The sequence below is a fragment of the Sebastes umbrosus genome, chromosome 3 (genome assembly GCF_015220745.1).
Source record: "Sebastes umbrosus isolate fSebUmb1 chromosome 3, fSebUmb1.pri, whole genome shotgun sequence".
Classification (NCBI taxonomy): Eukaryota; Metazoa; Chordata; class Actinopteri; order Perciformes; family Sebastidae; genus Sebastes; species Sebastes umbrosus.
Genome location: NC_051271.1, coordinates 11,355,376 through 11,374,537, shown reverse-complemented (window position 1 = coordinate 11,374,537; position 19,162 = coordinate 11,355,376). Strand labels below are relative to the sequence as shown.

Genomic DNA, 19,162 nt, shown 5'->3' with positions numbered 1-19,162 from the left:
TTTCCATACATGTCGAAAGTCTGATGTCTTGGCAACTGCTAGTTTTCCCAAACATTTCAAACACACGGCTGGAGCATTCATGTCTTTAGACAGCCTGATAGGAATGTTTTGATAGGAAGGTATTAGCTCCTCAGGGCCTGCGCTGTGTTGAGGTGATGTTTGTCATATGATTTACATAAAAATGTGGTTTGCCGTGATAGTTTAACTGAGACGTCACTAACTCACAAGAGAGTGATCAAGTCCTTACTAGTGCGATGACCCCAACTATTACTCCTCAAAAGTCAAAAGAGCCATCAAGAGACACCACTGCTTTGTCGAGTGTGATGCATTACTAAATCGTCATGCATCAGTCGCAGTGACACCATTTCACTGATGGCACACTGCACCATATCTCAGCAGTTGATTAAAACTCTGCCCTGATTTTTCTCCCCGTAGATGACTCGAGCGTTGCCAACACTGTTGTTATGATGCAGAACAACTGGAGGTCGTGACCTTGGCGAAGGACTGCAGTGCTGTAGGAGTACATTTGTTTGTGCATGCGTGCGTGTGGAGCCCTGTGCGCCCTTGAAAAGCATCCTTGCACACAGTGCCGCGGCTTCCATGCAGTACAATTCATAGCTTGCTACTATTAATGCATCTATTAATACCCATTCAGTCTCCATTGTGCAAATTATCTATTTACTGCAGGGCGGAGGTGAAGGTGATGGAGGGGTCTGAGAGCATGATTGCCATTTGAGTAATGCTTTCAGAATAAAGGCATGCAGGCAGAGAGGGAGAGAAAGACAAGCCTAAAAACAGGGAGGGAGAGATAGAGAGAACAACTGCAATAAGGTAAAGGCTGGAAAGATGAGTGCACAGAAAGTGAGGGGATTCAGTGGAAGGAGGGGGGAGACATGAGGGAAAATAGAGGGGGATTGAAATCCTCCCGGGATGCACAAAGAGAGGAAACACTTAAGATGACTCAATTCATCACAATCACTGTTACAAAAGAGGAGGGGGGAGAAAAATGAAGGGGGAGAGATGCGAAAGAGAGCGAGAGTATGTACTGCAATGCATTAGTAAGACTGGAGTTGGTGTAAAAAGAGGCTGTACAAAAATGATCAAGGGGTTGGGGGGATGGGAGGGGGCTGACTTTTTTGGGGGTGCACAAGAGAAGTCACAGTAACTCTTTGGCTGTTTATATTTGGTTTATCCCATAGACTGTATATAAGAAGTGGACGTAGTCACCGTGACGTCACCCATTGGTTTGTGGACTGCCGTTTTGAAGCCTCGAGTTCGGCATTTTGGCCGTCGCCATCTTGGTTTTTTGCAGCCAGAAGAGACACAAGAGGGTGGCGCTACGTACAATTGAACTTTCATTTCACTTTCATGCACTGAAAACACACTGTGAAAGGGTTAAAGTTCGAAAAAGAAAATGCAGACAACTCCCAGACCGGACAATGTTGTGGTAGCGTCCAGTCAATCACACGGTAGCCACGCCCTGAAGCATCCCCTGCTTTATGGTCTATTTGACTCTAAATGGGACCATAATTTACTAAATGAACATCATGTTGTATTGAAGAAGACTTGAAACTAGAGAAAGAAACTATGAACTTGTGTTTACAATGTTTACTGGCTGAAAAATACAAATTTTACAGCACCTGGGGGGCTAAGAACAAAACTAGACTATCCAGAATCACAAACATTGCCAGTAAAATTATTGGGAAAGAGCACAAACAACTGGGATGTATACTGTCTATAAAACACAGGCGAAACAAAAAGCCGGACAAATTGTGTCTGAACTCGTTCATCCTCTTTTTAAATTATTTATAAAACAACCCTCTGGAAGATAGATCCGCCGCAGCAACCGAGAACAAGTACAAAGATTCTATCATACCAAATACAATAACTTTACTAAATTCATAAACAGCATTCACACTGGGACCATGTCCTTTATTGTTATCTGTACTGTGCATGTTGTGCTATTTATTGTATGCATTGTGATTCACTATGATGTGTTTTAACCAACCTGTGAAGCCGAAGGCAAATTTCCACATTTGTGGACAATAAAGATTATTATTATTAAATCCAAAAATGATTTACATATACAGTATTTAACCATGGTTTAATCATGGTAGAATACTGTATATGTAAATAATCTGGTATTATGTAAATTTGATGAGAGATAAAAACATATATGCTATATCTTCTTCTTATCTTAGAAATCTAGTGTTCATAGGACTCTTCATGCATCGATTAACTACAAATTAATCTCACATTTTTTATCTGTTCAAAATGTACCTTAAAGGGAGATTTAAGTATTTAATACTCTTATCAACATAGGAGTGGACAAATATGCTTGTTTTATGCAAATGTATGTATATATTTATTATTTGAAATCAATTAACAACACAAAACAATGACAAATATTGTCCAGAAACCCTCACAGGTACTGCATTTAGCATAAAAAATTCTCATAAAATTCATACCATGGCAAACTGCAGCCCAACAGGCAACAACAGCTGTCAGTGTGTCAGTGTGCTGACTTGACTATGACTTTCCCCAAAATGCATGTGATTATCATAAATTGGGCATGTCTGTAAAGGGGAGACTCGTGGGTACCCATAGAACCCATTTTCATTCACATATCTTAAGGTCAGAGGTCAAGGGACACCTTTGAAAATGGCCATGACTGTTTTTCCTCGCAAAAATTTAGCGTAGGTTTGGATCGTTATTTAGCCTCCTTCCCCGACAAGTATGACATGGTTGGTACAATTGGATTCCTTAGGTTTACTATTTTCATATGATGCCAGTATCTTCTCTCACTCTAGCTTTAAAATTGAGCCCGCTACAACCTCAAAACCGCAAGTTGCGTTAATGTGTTAAAGAAATTAGCGGCGTTAAAACAAATTAGCGTTAACGTGTTACTATCGTGTTAACTTTGACAGCCTTACTAATTTTACACTCAATTTTGGTACACTAAGACAAAGGGGCCTTGATATACATACAGTTCATCAACTTTTCTTTTTTGCTAATGTGTTGGCATACAACACAATCGACACTGAGCAACATGAGCAACATCATCATCCTACTGCACTTCTGTATGACTACATTAAATGTAAGTCATCTGCAAAGCAACCTTTTATCTCTCTGGTTTAGATCCCCAATTCCTGAGAAAAATAGCTGAGTCTTTGCTAGATGTTTGTACTTCTATCAAGGCTAATAGCATTTTTTGCACCAGGGATGTAGTGTAGGAAGTAGCAGCGTGAACCCTTGAGACTCAACTATAGTGAGTTATATAGAGGCAATGAGCTGAAAGAAACTGAGTGTCAAACGAGCTGCTCTGTGTTGATTCCCAGTTGGATCGGCAGTATTAGCAGCCCTTTCACATTAAAAATAGAGTAATATTGATATAAAAAATAATACAGGGGCTGTATTTGTAGATGGGAACTTGGCCACATTAAGCTTTGTACAGTAATAAGTGCATTGTGGTGCATTTTTGCACAAATCCAAAGGATTTTCAAGTGCATATTAGCGTATATCAACAGGGTTAATAATGCTTTTCTTAAGAAAACTTAAGGGTTAATGTTCTTCCATCTGGCAGAACAATTGGTGTTAAGAGCAAGCAAGAGGTAGTTGTTGGCAGTTACATAACAGCAACAAACAGCATTAGAAATGTGTGCTCTTTTTATTTTCGATTTAGTTGAGGTGACGTGTTTATTGAAAAGTATTTTTGAGGTTGATGCGATCGGGTGATTATTTGTCAGTTTTATGACAATAGGAATTGTGCAGATGGCTACTGAAAGCTGAATAAGCGAGTTGTTCACACCATCAGCTCACGCTATGTCCTATGACAGCATGATGTAGGCCATTAACAGCTCCACTCTCAAGATCACTGATGTAATTGTGTTATATTCTGTGGTAATTCAGTGAAGCTACTATAGAAGGTTTTGCTTTTAAAAGATGGGACAGAGAGAGTCCAGTGAAAGTGTTAATAACGTGAAAGAGAGCCTGGCTCTAAAAAAAAGAAAACAAATTAAATGTCAAGTTCACCCCCTGCCTTCCACTGATAATAATCACACTGTTCCTAACAAAACACCAGAATGACTCACTGTGTGACTCATACAATATATAGGTTGAGTTCATACCTTCACACACATCAGGCAGGCTACCTGTACTCTAGGGCTGGGACAATACACCTATCTCCCGATTGGATGCTACCACGATACTTGGGTGCCGACTCGATATTTATTGCGATTTTTAAAGGGACTCTATGTAAGAATCAGAATTGCTTGTTAACAGTGACACCTGTGGCCGTTAAGTCAACGACAGTCATCGTCCCGTTGCACGCACTTATTCTCGTAAACGCAGGTCCCACCATGAATCGAAGGCCCGGCCAACGTTGATCCTAGTTTTCTCCCGGCGTTGGTCTATGTGCAAAAAGTTACATACAGTTCATTTAAGTATTGCGATTCCACAAGAATTGTGATTTGATATTATGATTTATTGCAATTTTTGTTAACTTTTTTTAACACTAGACCATGGTAAAAAGTTGAATCATACGCTTCTAGGGACTTTTATTTTGGAAAATATCTCAATTAATACAGTGGAAATGTTTAATTTTCAGCATATATGTAGTCAGAGAAGTCCTGAAGTCAAATATATATGTCATTGTCAGGAATTATTTATAAAAAAAAATTCCAGTAAACCAAAAATCAAAGAATAAAGACATTTCCCTCACAATTTAGTGGTATTTTATTTTTTAATTCATAAGGGACATGTAATGTTTTATACTTCTAGTGAATATAATCCAATCAATCTTGTTTCCATATATGCATTTTGTATATACAGTTCCCTTTGTTAACACTTTATTTTGAAAACCAGACGTAGTCACACGTATACTTCCGCTAACTTCACCAAGTCCGTCGCTAGCTGACATAAATGTCAGTATATGGGTGCTCTACAGTTGTAGCGTCGGACGATTTGCCCACGGATATGCGAGTGACGGCTGGCTTGACCGCACGTTAACGCAAAACAATAACGTTTCCTGTCCATAACAGAGTTAGCATGCAGCTTTAGCCATGATGTCTGGCTCTGCTTTTCCTGCAATGTGCGAAACCCAAAGTGTTTTTATACTTTACGGTATGTGTAGTGTTGTTTACCACTTTGGATTTAACATGTGAGGGTTCAAATTATATCCACGCGGACCCTCCGCTGTTTTATACTTCCTTATTGTGGCCAGTTGCGGTTTGTTTTGGTTGACGGATACGAAACGGATATGACGACACGTTACTTAGACTACAACAATAAAAGCGGTAACTTCCTTCTACCTCCACATCGACTCAAATGAAGCAAATATATCGATTCTGGCATTAAAAAATCTATTTCAAAACCTACCGTACTGTACTCAACTTTTAGGGACAAAGTATTATGGAGGAAGTTCATAACTCAAGATTTAGAGAAAAAAAAACTCTTTATTGAACCACATCCACTCCTGAGAGAGCTCTCTCTCTCTCTCTCCCTCTGCATCTCGCACAGAAAACGTATTGTAGAGAGAGAATGAAAAGCGAAAGAGTGACAGGCAGGTGACGAGGTTCATCCACCAATCTCCGATTAGCTTTATTAAAAATGTACCAAGGACAAACGGAGGACAGGGCCTCGCATCTCACGGGATACCGGATGAACTCTGAAAGGCAGGAGCTGTCTTTCAGGTTTGGACAGCAGAGACCCACGATGTGCACACACACACACACACACACACACACACACACACATACACACAAGAGACGGAAAACTGTCTCAGTATACATTCTTTGAGAGGCAAAATGTGCCAAAGAGATTTAGAGATGAAAAAGAGGTGAGGGAGGCAAAGGCAGAGAGTCCCAGAGAGAGATTGAGAGTGAGGAGGAGAGACACAGTGAAGAGGCAGAGACACAGAAAGTCAGTGTGAGATGGGAGGGGAAGCGAAACGGTGGGGACGGAGGAGGTGGGGGGGAGGGAGGGAGGGAGGCGGCGAGAGAACGATAGAGTTCTGGAGAGGTTAATTGGAGGTTGTGGCGTGATGATATGATTCAGAGAGATCATTAGCATTCCAGAGCTAAATATTAATGACGCCAGCGCTCAACTTCAGTCACAGGAACACTGTGCTACTGCAGGTGAGGCCCCAAAGACAGAGTCAGAGGAATGGAAATGCAGAGTTTGCAGGCACTAAGAACTATAAGCCATAAATGTTTTACAACGTCATTAACATAATTTGATGGAGGCTTTTTGTCTGCGCGTGCTGGGTGGTTACTGAAAGTCTTGCCAGGGTAAATTAGAGAAGGAAGCTTGCTTAATCATTGCGGATTTTGCAATAAAGTCGGTATTTTATCCCCATTCTCACACGAGGAAGCCAACCCCAGACAATGGGTTCCAGTAAAAGCTTTGAACATGCTGATGTTGTACATGGTGGATATTGAGCTGAATGGCCCCGGAGCCTCAGCGGCACTGACAGATATAGTACTGAAGTAATTAATCATAAGCACCAAGATCAAAAGTTCCTCTCTAGAAACTCCTGCAGATGGGACTATTTAGTGTTTTTAGCACACACGTGTGTTCACCTACACACACGGGCACGCGCACTTCTACAAATATCCCCTCCGGATTCAGCAACCTGCTCTGTATTGTGGGTTATTTATGGCAGTAGATTGAGGGCCTGGGCCTTTGAATGTGTTTGGAGACATGTGAACTACAGTAAGTGGCTTTGAAATCCACAGTGGCGCAGTATTAAAGAATTCCTCCTATTAGTGAGCTGGCAAATGCTCACTGGAATGGAGACAGCTTACATGAATCACAGGCGATACTCATTGTGTGCGTGCGTGCGCCTGTGTACACGTGTGTACGCATGTGTGTGCGTGCGACCGCGTCTGTTTCAAAAAGCCCTTTTAAAAGGGAATCTAGGAGGATGGAAGAAAGGATTGGAGAAAAAAGGCATTACTCTTGAGGTAGCAACACAGGAGCAGATCTACAAAACTATTAATCTCTTCCTCTGCCCCCCCCACCCCCCCTCTTTCTATCTCTCCTCCTGCCTTCTTCTCCTATCTCCTCTTTTCTCTCCAGAGCCCTCCTCTGCATTTATTTCATTAATCCAACTCTCCTATCCTTTTCCCTTGCTCACAGCTACTCCATCTATTTCTTTCACTTTACATCTCCTAACTCTGCTCTGCTCCCTCTCTTCTCCAATGCGTCCCCCACCCCCCCGTCCTTTATCGTTCTTTGTCTCCATCATGACTCGCCTCGCTCACTCACTCCCTCCTGCCCTCCGCCATGTCCATATTTCACTCGTTTCCTCCTCCTCCTCCTCCTCTTCCTCCTTTTGACCTCATCTCCTCTTTGTTTAATCTTTGTTTTTCTCAATCTTTTAGTCTCTTATTCTCTGTCTCTTCCTGGCACTTTCGATCTCTTGCTCTCTCTCTCTCTCTCTCTCTCCCTGACCGTCTCTCTCTCTCTAACCCACTTCTGCACTGCCACTCTGCAGAGTGTTGCAGAGATTCAGACCTCAGTCCCGCATGTTGTCGAGGTTTCAAAGCCGCAGTTCCCACCACAGGTTCAAATAAACACACACACAAACTTTAACTTGGTCGCAAACTCGCACACTCACACACACACGCCCACAAACTCTCAGCAGTCGCAGCTGCAGTGGTTCTGGCTCGGCGGCTGAGGCTGCACGGGGTTCCTTTGTGGGTGAGGAGCTCTACTGCAGCGACTCACTCTCTCACTCTTTTTTTTTACTCCCTCCTTTCTTCCCTGTCTGTCTCTCTCTCTCTCTCTCACACACACACACACACACACACACACACACCCCTCCTCTGCATCTTGTTGGCTCACATGCCCCCACCTCCATCCCCCTCCCTAACATCCTCCCACTTCTTTTTCCCCTGCCCCTTTATTATCCTCCTCCACAATCAGCTTGGTTTGTGTACTGTACATCCAGCTGTCCTCTCCCACACCTAGCAAAAGCCCTCGCAACCCCCCCAACACCCCGTTACAGTCCCCTGACGCTCACCCCTACCATTCTTCAGGCCTCTCAAGTGCCACCCCCACAAGAACTTACCCACCCACCCTTGTTGTCTACAGTAAAGAGAATACACCTCCTTATAATGCTCACTCTGCACCACCACTCTTTGTCACGGGCGCACACACTCACATTCATCCTCATCACTTCCCCTTCGCACCTCGGCACCCACACCTTCCCCCTGTATGTTTCAAGTATTGGCTTCATACACACACATAGTCACACAGTGACATGTTCTCTCTACCTCTTCCTGTTTGGCTACACACCACGCTTCTTCTCGGACCACTAGTTACACTGCGCCTCCAGTGATGCGGTCATGTGCTGCTGTATCCCTCCAATGCTCCGTTCTTATCTCTCCGAGGACTTTTTCTACCTTCATGCATCCTTCCACCCTTTTTCCCCTGACCACCTCTTCCATCTCCCGTCACATCCCCCCAGTCTTCAGCTCATCCCCACAAACAATATAAATACCCCCCCCCCCTCCCTTTCTCTCCCTCCTGACCTCTTTAATCTCATCCATCCCGTCTGAACCCATGGCTCTCTTTCTCTAGATTTCATCCCCAAACATATCAGCCTAAACACAATGGCTGCAGTTATAACACATTTTTCTGTAATGGTTTTTAAAGAAAAAAATAATCGTTGTAGTCCTGGGTATAGCACGTTAACCTTCCTCCCAACTGTGACTCTTTTCATCTAACAGGCAGCCTCAAATCAGCCTCTCAACCATTGCAAATCCCCGAGGCAATGATATTGCCTGTCCCTTATTTACTCCCCACACCGTCCTCCTGCCTGCAAAAAATTCTATCCAATCATTCTCACTTTTCTTTGCTGAGGCCTCTGTAATGATAAGCGGAGTTAGAGCTTGTTCTTAGCTAATTATCCTCCTTTATTTATTTTCACGGGGAGTGAATCACTTCCTGGAAACATGACGATCATATTAATGAAATACAAGCAGCTCCTGTTTCCAATTAAACATCCTGTGTCTGTGATGAAGAGGAAGAGAACACGTAAGGGGTAAATATATTAACATAATGTATGAACAGTATATGGACAAACATGCTTTTTGGAAAATATACTGTATATGAATACGCAGAAATATATTAATAGGCAAGTTGGAAGAGATGGGAGGGGTAGGGCTCAACAAGGATTGCCCGCTTGCCCGGGGAAAGTAAAATGCCACGCCGGGCTAGTAAATCTAGCAGCTCACTTGATCGGGCAAGTGGTAAAAAATAATTTAAAACTGCCGTAGACAGAATGTTTTTGGCATCATTGGGCAAAACTTCCATAATAACCTTTCAGCATATTGTAATTCAAGTGTTCTGAGAGACTTCTGCTCCTCCTCATGGCTCTGTTTTGCAGGCTTCCAAAAATCTAGCCCGTGACGGGAGACTTTGGCCAATCACAGGTCATTTCAGGGAGAGAGCGTTCCTATTGGCTGGTGGGCGGTGCTTGGTATTTCCTCAACTGATCTTAACGTGGCTGCCGGGTCACAAACATACTCATTTTAAAACTAAAAATTACACTAAAAGATGTTTCTGAAAACATTTGAAGCGAGAAATAGACATTACTGTAACAGAATATTGATTCATATTTGATCAGCGCTGCCTAGTTTTACCGTTTGATCGGAGTCTGCGAGTGATTGACAGCTGCTCAGAGACGGCAGACACCAGATCAGCTCTGATTGGTTGTTTTTCTCCGCTCTGTGAAATCTTGCAGATGCCATTAGCAGCTCTAGTTGACACAGAGGCACATGATTTTTTTTCAGATTACCTGTCTCATGCATTACTGTCAGGATATAGTGACCGTTTCATAAGATTAACTTTTTTAATGATATTTGCTCCATTTCTACCTACTGCAGCTTTAACCCATTGCTTTTTTCCGGAGCCGATAATGGAAGTAGCTAAGGAGTGAGATGTCTTTGTTCAACTTTTGTTGTGTTTAAATGTTCTCTATAAATAAACTTGAAACTTGAACAGTAAATGTCAGTATATGGGTGCTCTACAGTTGTAGCGTCGGCCGATTTGACCACGGAGATGCGAGTGACGGCTGGCTTGACTGCACGTTACGATACGATAACGTTACCTGTCCATTACAGAGTTTGCAGCTTTAGCCATGATGTGTCTAGCTCTGCTTTTCTTAGTAATGTGTGAAACCCAAAGAGTTTCCATGTGGGCGAAACTCAAACCCCGCAAGCTTGAGAGCAAGGCTGATAAAACACGACAATTGACTTTGTTGTTATTTGATGACCACTAATAAATAAAACAATTTATATAGAGGCAAGTAAAAATTTGACTTTGGGCAAGTAGATTTCTGGCACATGCCCGACGGGGTATGTTAAAAAAACGCATTATCGTTGCACCCTGAAGACACTAAAACTAAAAGGTTAAAGTTCAAATCCACACCATGCAGACATCCTTGTGAAGAACCCTCCAGCAAGACACTCATCTGCTCCATGCTCACTCTCACTGTTAGTTGCTATGAGACAAGAGTTGGAGAAACTTTTAAATTACTGTAATTATGTAATTGGTTGTCTTAGATTTCCTTTAATTGGAAAAAAAAATGAACAATAAGAGGAGGATTTTTATGTTTCTTCTGTTTCTTTTCATCCCTCTGGATCACATTAACACTCTCCCTGGCTGTTTGTCCCTGCTTTGTGCCGTCTTCTCCCCTCCACTTGCCCACATCGCCTCATCCTCTTTGTCTCCCACTGTCTCTTTCTCCTTCTTCCTTCCCCCTCTACGCTTCCACCAGACACACACAGGCCTCCTTTACCTCTGCAAGTGTTGCATTATTAATTGACCTGCATTGGCCATACAGTAGAGAAAAACATTCACAGTCTGAGACACACACACACACAGACACAGCCAGTCACACACAAAGCAATGCATACAGATGCTCACAGTTGCATGAGCACTTGCATACATATGCATGGCCCACGTGCACGTGTCTGTCGTGCATGTGTTTTTTTGGGGGTTTTTACATGTTATTGTTGTTTTGTATAGAACATCTGATTCTGTTATACATGTTAAGGTAAGCCTGGGGCAACTCCCCTCTGAGGCTTCACTATTACCCAAGTCATGATCACAGCTCGGCTCCCTGGTGTGCATCATGTGCCTTTGCCTTTGTCTGCATCTCTTTGTTTGATGTCTACTCTGAGTGTGTGTGTTTCAATATGTGTTTGTTTGTGTGTGCCTTATCTTTGTGCTATACTCTGGCTTGTTTCTTGTGTGTGTGTGTGCAGTGTTAGCCTGTGTGACCGATGCACATGACTTGTATAGTGAATGTCTTTGGTGAATTACAGCTCTAGACAATATTCTGTGTCATAAAATGCTTCATAAAAGCAACATGATGTGATCAAATCATCTGCTAATTTATTCCAGCCAAACCAGCGAATCAGACTGGTAACCAGGAGCTTATCTCTGCTAACAGCGCCTGTCGTCAGTGCCAGTTGCCGCACGCTAATTACTTCTGTTGCTTTGGTTTTATTTCATTATTTAGTGAAAGGGATATTGTTTTTTATCTCAGAGTATTTTGTCATCAGGTTGTGCATTCAATCCCGCCACACAGAGTTCCGTTATTTCACCAATTCTGAATATAAACGAATTATGGATTTCAACATTATATAATCACTGAGTCAGTTTGTGTGTGCAAATTACTTACACTTTATTTACCTGAATGCTTTGCGATTGGTTATGGAGATTTGCGATTTTCAAGCCCTGTTAGCCAAACATGAGTGTTTGAATATGTGACAGATACACAGAGTTAAAGCGTTTTATCCTCATTGGTCACGGCCGTAATCTTAAGTCTTGTGATTGGACACGGAGATATTGCTGAAGTGCTTTAATTGCTTGAAGGGTTTAACGCATGTGTCTTTTGGCCACGAGGGAGTTTCTGTGTGTGAGTGTGTGTGTGTGTAGGCGCTGCTACTGTACAGATGTGTGTACCTTTGAAAAGTTCAACGCCACAGTCAGTTCTTATTTTATCTTTTAGCTTTCACACACAAACACCTCTCCGCCCACTCACACACATGCACACCCACACGCACAGACATGAGCAAGCACACACACACTGACACAGAGGTAAAGAAAATTTCCAACACAACAAAGGAAGATAAACAGTGATTATTTACAGTGATTTATTTGCTGCCATGGAGATGAAGAAGCGCATCACAAACACTAACACGCTCCCCAAACAGAAGCCTCATTGGCACAAAAATACGGGTAGAACATTTCAAACCCAAGTGCTCACATGCCAACACAGGACACAGATGAGGACACGACCTGAGGAACAACCCATCTGATTGACAGAGTGATCTAATGTCCTCACTTTCACCTCTCCTCATTCCTTCACCCCTCCGAGAGTGATAGAGCACTCCCTTAAATATAAATCAGTAGAATCACACCACATCAGGAGACTAACTCTCCCCTGTAGTCTCATCAATCACACACCCAGCCCACCACTTTGTCTCCATCTGTCTTGACACAGTCTGTCTCCTTGGTTTCTGCCTCTTCCTTCTTTGGCCACCTCCTATCTAAGTGTTTTTTCCCTGACTAGGTGTTAGGGCTGGGACGATATACCCTATCTCCCGATTCTATACTATCACGATACTTTGGCGCCGATTCAATATGTACTGCGATTTTTAAGTATTGCGATTTTTGGTACCATGGTAAAAAGTTGAATCATACACTTCTAGGGACTTTTACTTCGGAAAATATCTAAATTAAAACAGTAATTATGTTTTAAATTCAGAATCAATGTAGGCAGAGATATCCTGAAGTCAAATATACCAGTCATTGTCAGGCATTATTTATTAATACATTTCCCTCACAAATTAGTGATATTTCATAATTACATTCATAGGGGACGTGATGTTTTAAACTACTGGTGAATTAAATCCATCAATGTTATTTCCATATATGCATTTTCTATATACAGTACAGTTCCTTTTGTTAACACCTTATTTTGAAAACCGGACGTAGTCACACGTGTAAACTTCCGCAAACTTCGCCAAGTCTGTCACTAGCTCTTACAGTTAGCTCCGCTGTCTTTATACATCCATGGTCAGCTCAGTTTAATTGTATTCAGCATAAATGTCAGTATATGGGTGCTCTACAGTTGTAGCGTTGTCTGATTTGACCACGGAGATGCGAGTGATTTCTGGCTTGACTGCACGTTACGATACAATACGATAGCGTTACCTGTCCATGACAGAGTTAGCATGCAGCTTTAACAATGATGTCTGGCTCTGCTTTTCCTGTTAATGTGTGAAACCCAAAGTGTTTTCCATACTTTACTGTATGTGTAATGTTTAGCACATTGGATTTAACATGCGAGGGTGCAGGTCGTATCCACGCCGACCCTCCGCCGTTTTTTGCTTTGTTGTTTCGGCTCACTGCGGCCGACTGCGTTTTGTTTTGGTGACGGATACGGAACGGATATGACGCAACGTTACTCAGACTACCAATAATAACAATAAAAGTGGCAACTTCCTTCTACCTCTGCATAGCCTCAAATTAAGCAAATATATCGATCAATGTGCACCAAGTTCCAGGGAAGCACTGGGGGAATTTGAAAACCAGGTCACTCCTCCCAAAGACTGTTTAGAAAGTAAACCTTGTAGCCCTGACGGACTGCTGACATTCTGCCATGTTGTAGTCTTGCTGCCAAGATGGTACAGTAGAATGATTTTAAAGGGTAACTACACCCTAACTGACCACTGTAGCATGGACAGCGATGCAGAGCTGGTAGTCAGAGCTAACCAGCCATGAGCAGCAGCTACTGTCAGATTCTCAGTTTCTCTGCCGGAAAGACAGGGAGTCTTGTTGAGCTTTGACAGTCAGTCGAAGCACATTTATGGCCCGTTGAGAGAGTTACTGTGTGGGTACAGTATGTGTCTTGTAGCTGGGAGTGAGAGGCTCTGCGGTTTGTGTGTCTGTGGTGAAGTGTCAGTGCATAGCTGCAGCCCTGCTATATATCGTGGTTAACGTCACAGATAGTCAGCCCTAAATATATTGTTAAGCTTTTAATATAGCACAGTTAGCAGGGCTGTGTATTGGTAAGAATCTGATGATACAATACGTACTGTATCATGATGCAGGGGTGCAATTCAATATATTGCGATACTATAAGCAAGGCGATATATTGCCATTTTTTCCAAACCTAATTTTAGGAAAACTGTCATAGTATAAAGACACACCATCATATGTTTAAAATCAAAGTGAAAAAAGTCACTACAATGAAATGTCTACTATGGGGACTAACATTACAATTGGACTCATTGGATCCACAAGACTCTCAGCTTTCCAGTCATACCCAATTTATGCAATTCCAAGACTGTTTAGGGACCCCAGTATGCAGAAATATTCAAACACACCATCTTAGAATAGGTGAAAAATAACATATTTGTGCTGCATGCCAAAGAACTGCATGTTTTTTGCCCAAAACTGTATATTTTATCATAAAGTGAGCATGTCTGTGAAGGGGAGACTCGTGGGTACCCATAGAACCCATTTTCATTCACATATATTGAGGTGGAAAATCAAGGGACCCCAGTGGATTGTGGGTAATGCCAGGCACACACTACATGAGAATCAAGCTGATTTTGAGCCTGATTCCTCCTCCCGGCAAGGGTCTGCAAAGCCCCAATTTTTTCATGTTTCTAGAGATCAACCTTCCAGATATTCCTGTGGCGTGAGGTATGTTAAGAGTGTTTTTTACACCCCCGATTGGCTCGGAAGTACATCCTGGTCGCACCGATTCCAAATTGCAAATATAAAACATGTTGAATATTTACGATCGGAGAATCGAGAATTGTTAGCCACAGAGGCTAAGAATTTGGCAAGCAAGCAAGCAGGTAACATAATGCAGGAAATGCAAAGGCATAATGACAGATGAAGAAGATGAGGCTGTTGGGAATATCAACATTTTCCTCAGATATATTATAAAATTACAAAGAAAAGCAATATTTGACTAAAATTACAATATATGAACTTATTATGCACCGAAAAATTAATTTCCATGGCCTCCGCCATTTCTGACAACGTCAACAAACACGAGACAACTCATGAACTCGGACTCTTCTCGAGAACACGGTAAACACGACCCCATTTGAAGGTTTGCGTCTTCCAATATTTCATTTTCAAAATGGTTTGTGATTGAAATAGAATGGTAGAATGGTGGTTGTAGCAGTAAAGCCTCATATGTATGGCTCTTTTATATAATGATATATTAGAATATGTCAGCACTATTACTGTAGCTCTGCATGAATGTTTCTGAAACTCTCCTCAGCAGGAACGGAACAAAGTGTTTGCATGATTACAACCCTGTTCTTTAGATTATACGACAGAAATGTCCTGCGTTGTTCTTCGCTTCTCTCCTCTTTCATTACGCGGCTTTGTTAAATACTCGATTCTGATTGGTCAATTACGGCCTTCTACGTGTTGTTATTTCTGAACAACAGACCGCTGCTATGAATAACACACAGTTGCTATGGACGCAGTTCTGATCGTTGACTCTGGAGGACCATTTTTTTTGTGTCAAATGAATTGATTTCTTTAGTAAGTAGCTGCATAATGCGCTTGAATCATTCCCTGCATCTTCTCTGCACTTCCTTCCCCCTCTTCTTCCTCTCTTGCGACAGGTGATTCAGGTACTGTAGATACCACACACACATACATACACACACACACGCACACACACGTATTTATGTTGCTGCAGACAAGGACACAAACCAGCAGGAGAGAGGTGATCGCTCCAGGCAGTAGTTTGTTAGCTACACATTACCTCGCCTGCACCCTAGGAGCTGTCTCCCAGTGACAATATTTACATTCACCGCATGATATAACTCTGGAAACTTTTACAGAAAATCTAATGAATCAAAAGTTATCCAGGTATACTTGGCAGAAAATCTAACAAGGCGTCGATGTTTCAGTGCATTGGACCAATGAACAAGTGTGGCATGAAACCAAATGTATTCTTTAATTTATGCTACACAGTAGGCCAGAGAAACATTGGTTGCAGGGGTAATGTGTAATATAAGACAGCAGGGAACAATGATAAATCACTGGTAAACATATAGGGTGAGACATCTACAGTAGCTATAGCATCTACACCTGCACTTTTTGCCAACCAAGCAGTAAAAAAAAAAAATTATATATTGTTCCCGTATTCTCTGATGAGAGTAGCTTCTTTGTTTTTTTGGTTTTGCATAATTGAGTTATTTTACACAGCCATATGTTTAAAAACCTATTTGGAAAAGTGTTTTAGTGTAGAGACAGATTGTATTTTAATCATTAAATGGGAATTAAAGTGTCTCTCCAGCCTGTTGGAACTGCTGATATGCTCAAATTTCAAGTGTGCACCGCACACAAAAAAACTCAGTGGCAGTCTCGTTCCAAGTAAACAATGAGGCAGTTTGTTCCGGGTGCAGGACAGAGTACCACAATGATCTGGACATCAGGGAACCTCAAGGGAGGGCAGTGGATTGTGGGTAATGCCAGGCACACACTAAATGAGAATCAAGCAGAGTTTGGGCCTGATTTCCGCCTCCCGACAATGGTCAGCAGAGCCCCAAGTTTTTGATGGTTCTAAAGATTATCTTTCCAGATATTCCTGTGGTGTGAGGTATGTTAAGAGTGTTTTTTACATCCCCTGATCGGCTCGGAAGTCCATCCTGGCCGCAGCGATTTTCCAAATTGCAAATATTAAACATGTTCAATAGTTATGATCGGATATCCTGTTGTGCGTGGGGAACCTCGAAGCCAGCCGATGACGCAGTCACTTGGGAAAGAACGATAGCTGATTGGGAACCAAGCTGACTGAAGAAGGAAGGACAGTCATGGTCATACATTTTCTTTTCTTTGGGAATTTCCAGCACAAAGTACCGTACAAAAAACGCAAAGTACAAAAAACTTTGTTGCTAATTCTTCCTGCCATGTTGGTTTACACTAAAGTTACGTTTGATCGCAAGAGATTTTGCGAGATTTGCGGTTTTTGAGAGTCGGGACACTTGTTGTTCATGAATGGAATCTTTAACTCTTTAACATTTAACACAACTCTAACATATCAAGTTGTAATGTGTGGGGTCTCTCACATTTGAACATCTGTTAATATTTGAAAAATCTTCTATTGCGGAACAGCCTTGAGCCTTGGTGAGGTGAATATTGTAAACAGAAGGAATACATATAAAGCTCCCGTTCATTCCTATGAGAGTTGCTCAGTGGCGCATGAAGCCAGAATGGCTCTACTGTAGAGTGACAAAGTACCCTGATCTTCCGCATTCATTGGTCCCATAGAGCAGGCGCAGTAGCATTTCCTTTAACTCCGCCTCCCAGCCCTCAGTCTGGGTCTCATTCACATGAACGGTGGAAGGAAAATAAGTCTGGATTCGGCTATGCGTGCGTTCTACGACTTTTAAGACCTAATGATTTAAATAAAGGCTATTCAAGTGTTCATACTTGGAAGTTGATTTACCAAAAAAAAATAAAAAATCATACCCCGAGCTTCAATGCCCGGCGCTCTTCCTGGGGTCTTGATTTGAATGGGAATGTCCGTTCTACTCCTAATGCTATTTCTATGCCTCAAACAAAGTACATCATAAGTCTTGCACGTCAGCACCGTAGTGTGGGTGTGTATAATGAAACATACATTTTCAAATCCTGACCTCTTGGCAAACACTCATATCATTTGACCAATTAACAAATGCAAATGTGCACACGCTTGATTTAAAATGTGCACTTGAATCATCTGAAACCAACCAAACTAAATGAATAAAAAGGTTCACTGCATTAAATAGCAAATATAGTGTTCCATGAAACAAAGCCCCTATACAGTTAGGGTTATCAATTTAATAGTACACCTAGGAGATATAATAAAATCCATTGGAATAATCCTGCGGTGCATTCCACCTTTGTAAAACATTATTATTTTAACACCATCAGGTGGATGTTTATCCAACTGCATGGTAATTTTTGGAAGCCATTGTTTATGGTGGTATTGTATTGGACGTCATTATATCGAGAGGTGTTTATAATGTTTTGTGCACCCCCATTTACAAACATCAGAGGGACAGAATATGACAGCAGTGTTGTATTGCATTAGATGGTAAAGGTGCAACTAATGAGCTGGCACCTCACTGCAGTGTCAGGACTAGGAACAAAGCACTGTGCATTTGAGAACTGTCATCCTTGTTTTTTTAGGAGATCCTTTATTCTGAGTGCAGGTGGTATTTTACTCCAAATAATGAACTTCAAAGATCTGATCTTTTTTATCTTCAATTTTTCATGATTTCCTCTGTTCTGTGATCTCTGCGTTGATCTTTTGTTATGATTTGATGAGCTACACACGTTTCACATCTTAAATTCTATGCTGTTCTGCTGTCTGGACCACTGCTCATTTCTGCAACACTTGGAGGGCTCTAAAGTGATGCCATCAATTAGAAGGGAACGAATGCGTATGTACCGATCGTGACCCGCAACTGAGTCAATGAGATCTTCAATTAGGCCTTTTATCACACACACACACTCTCATATAGACAGGTCTTAACACACAACTAACATACTGTGCATGCACACACAGGCACAGACACACTCACACTGGTCCATCGTCATGTAGTCATTCATCATGCATTTATTAGTGCTCCTAACTAGCACTATGTCAAAGGATCTGATTACACAGTATCTGCTATTGGGTGGCTAAATCTATCAATGGATCGCATTTACACTGTGGAGAATTCCATGTACGCTCACGTGCACGCACGCACGCGCTACCAATTAACCATCATATTGATTTTAGGTTTCTCCCAGACATGTGTCAGTGGGCATCGGACGCTTGTAAGCATTTTGGCGGACAGGATTGCACTGCAAAGCAGGCGGTGCAAAGACTGAGCTCTAATACGGTTAGAATTTAGTGCTGACTTACATATCCCGTCCTCAAATCAATGCAAATGTCAGCGTGGAGTAGCGGTGATGAGTAACTTTGGCAAATGTATGTCTTAATTAGTAAACTAAAACCACTGATTTATGACAACATCTTTGGATTTTCAGTGTGGTTCGAGCTAAATTAGGGATGCAAATCTTCTACCTCCCTCATCAATTAACCAATTGGCATATTGATTCGTTATATATTCCACTG

At 41.9% G+C, this 19,162-nt stretch overlaps 1 long non-coding RNA gene across 1 annotated transcript; it reads right to left on the bottom strand.

The window, feature by feature from the left end:
* Positions 1-1,126: 1,126 nt before the first annotated feature.
* On the bottom strand, positions 1,127-17,684 carry LOC119485465. Its single transcript, XR_005206274.1, has 3 exons — positions 17,674-17,684; positions 16,363-16,372; positions 1,127-1,352 (listed from the first exon to the last, which is right to left on the bottom strand). It is a non-coding gene; the product is annotated as an uncharacterized LOC119485465 (long non-coding RNA).
* Between the last annotated feature and the right edge of the window lie 1,478 nt (positions 17,685-19,162).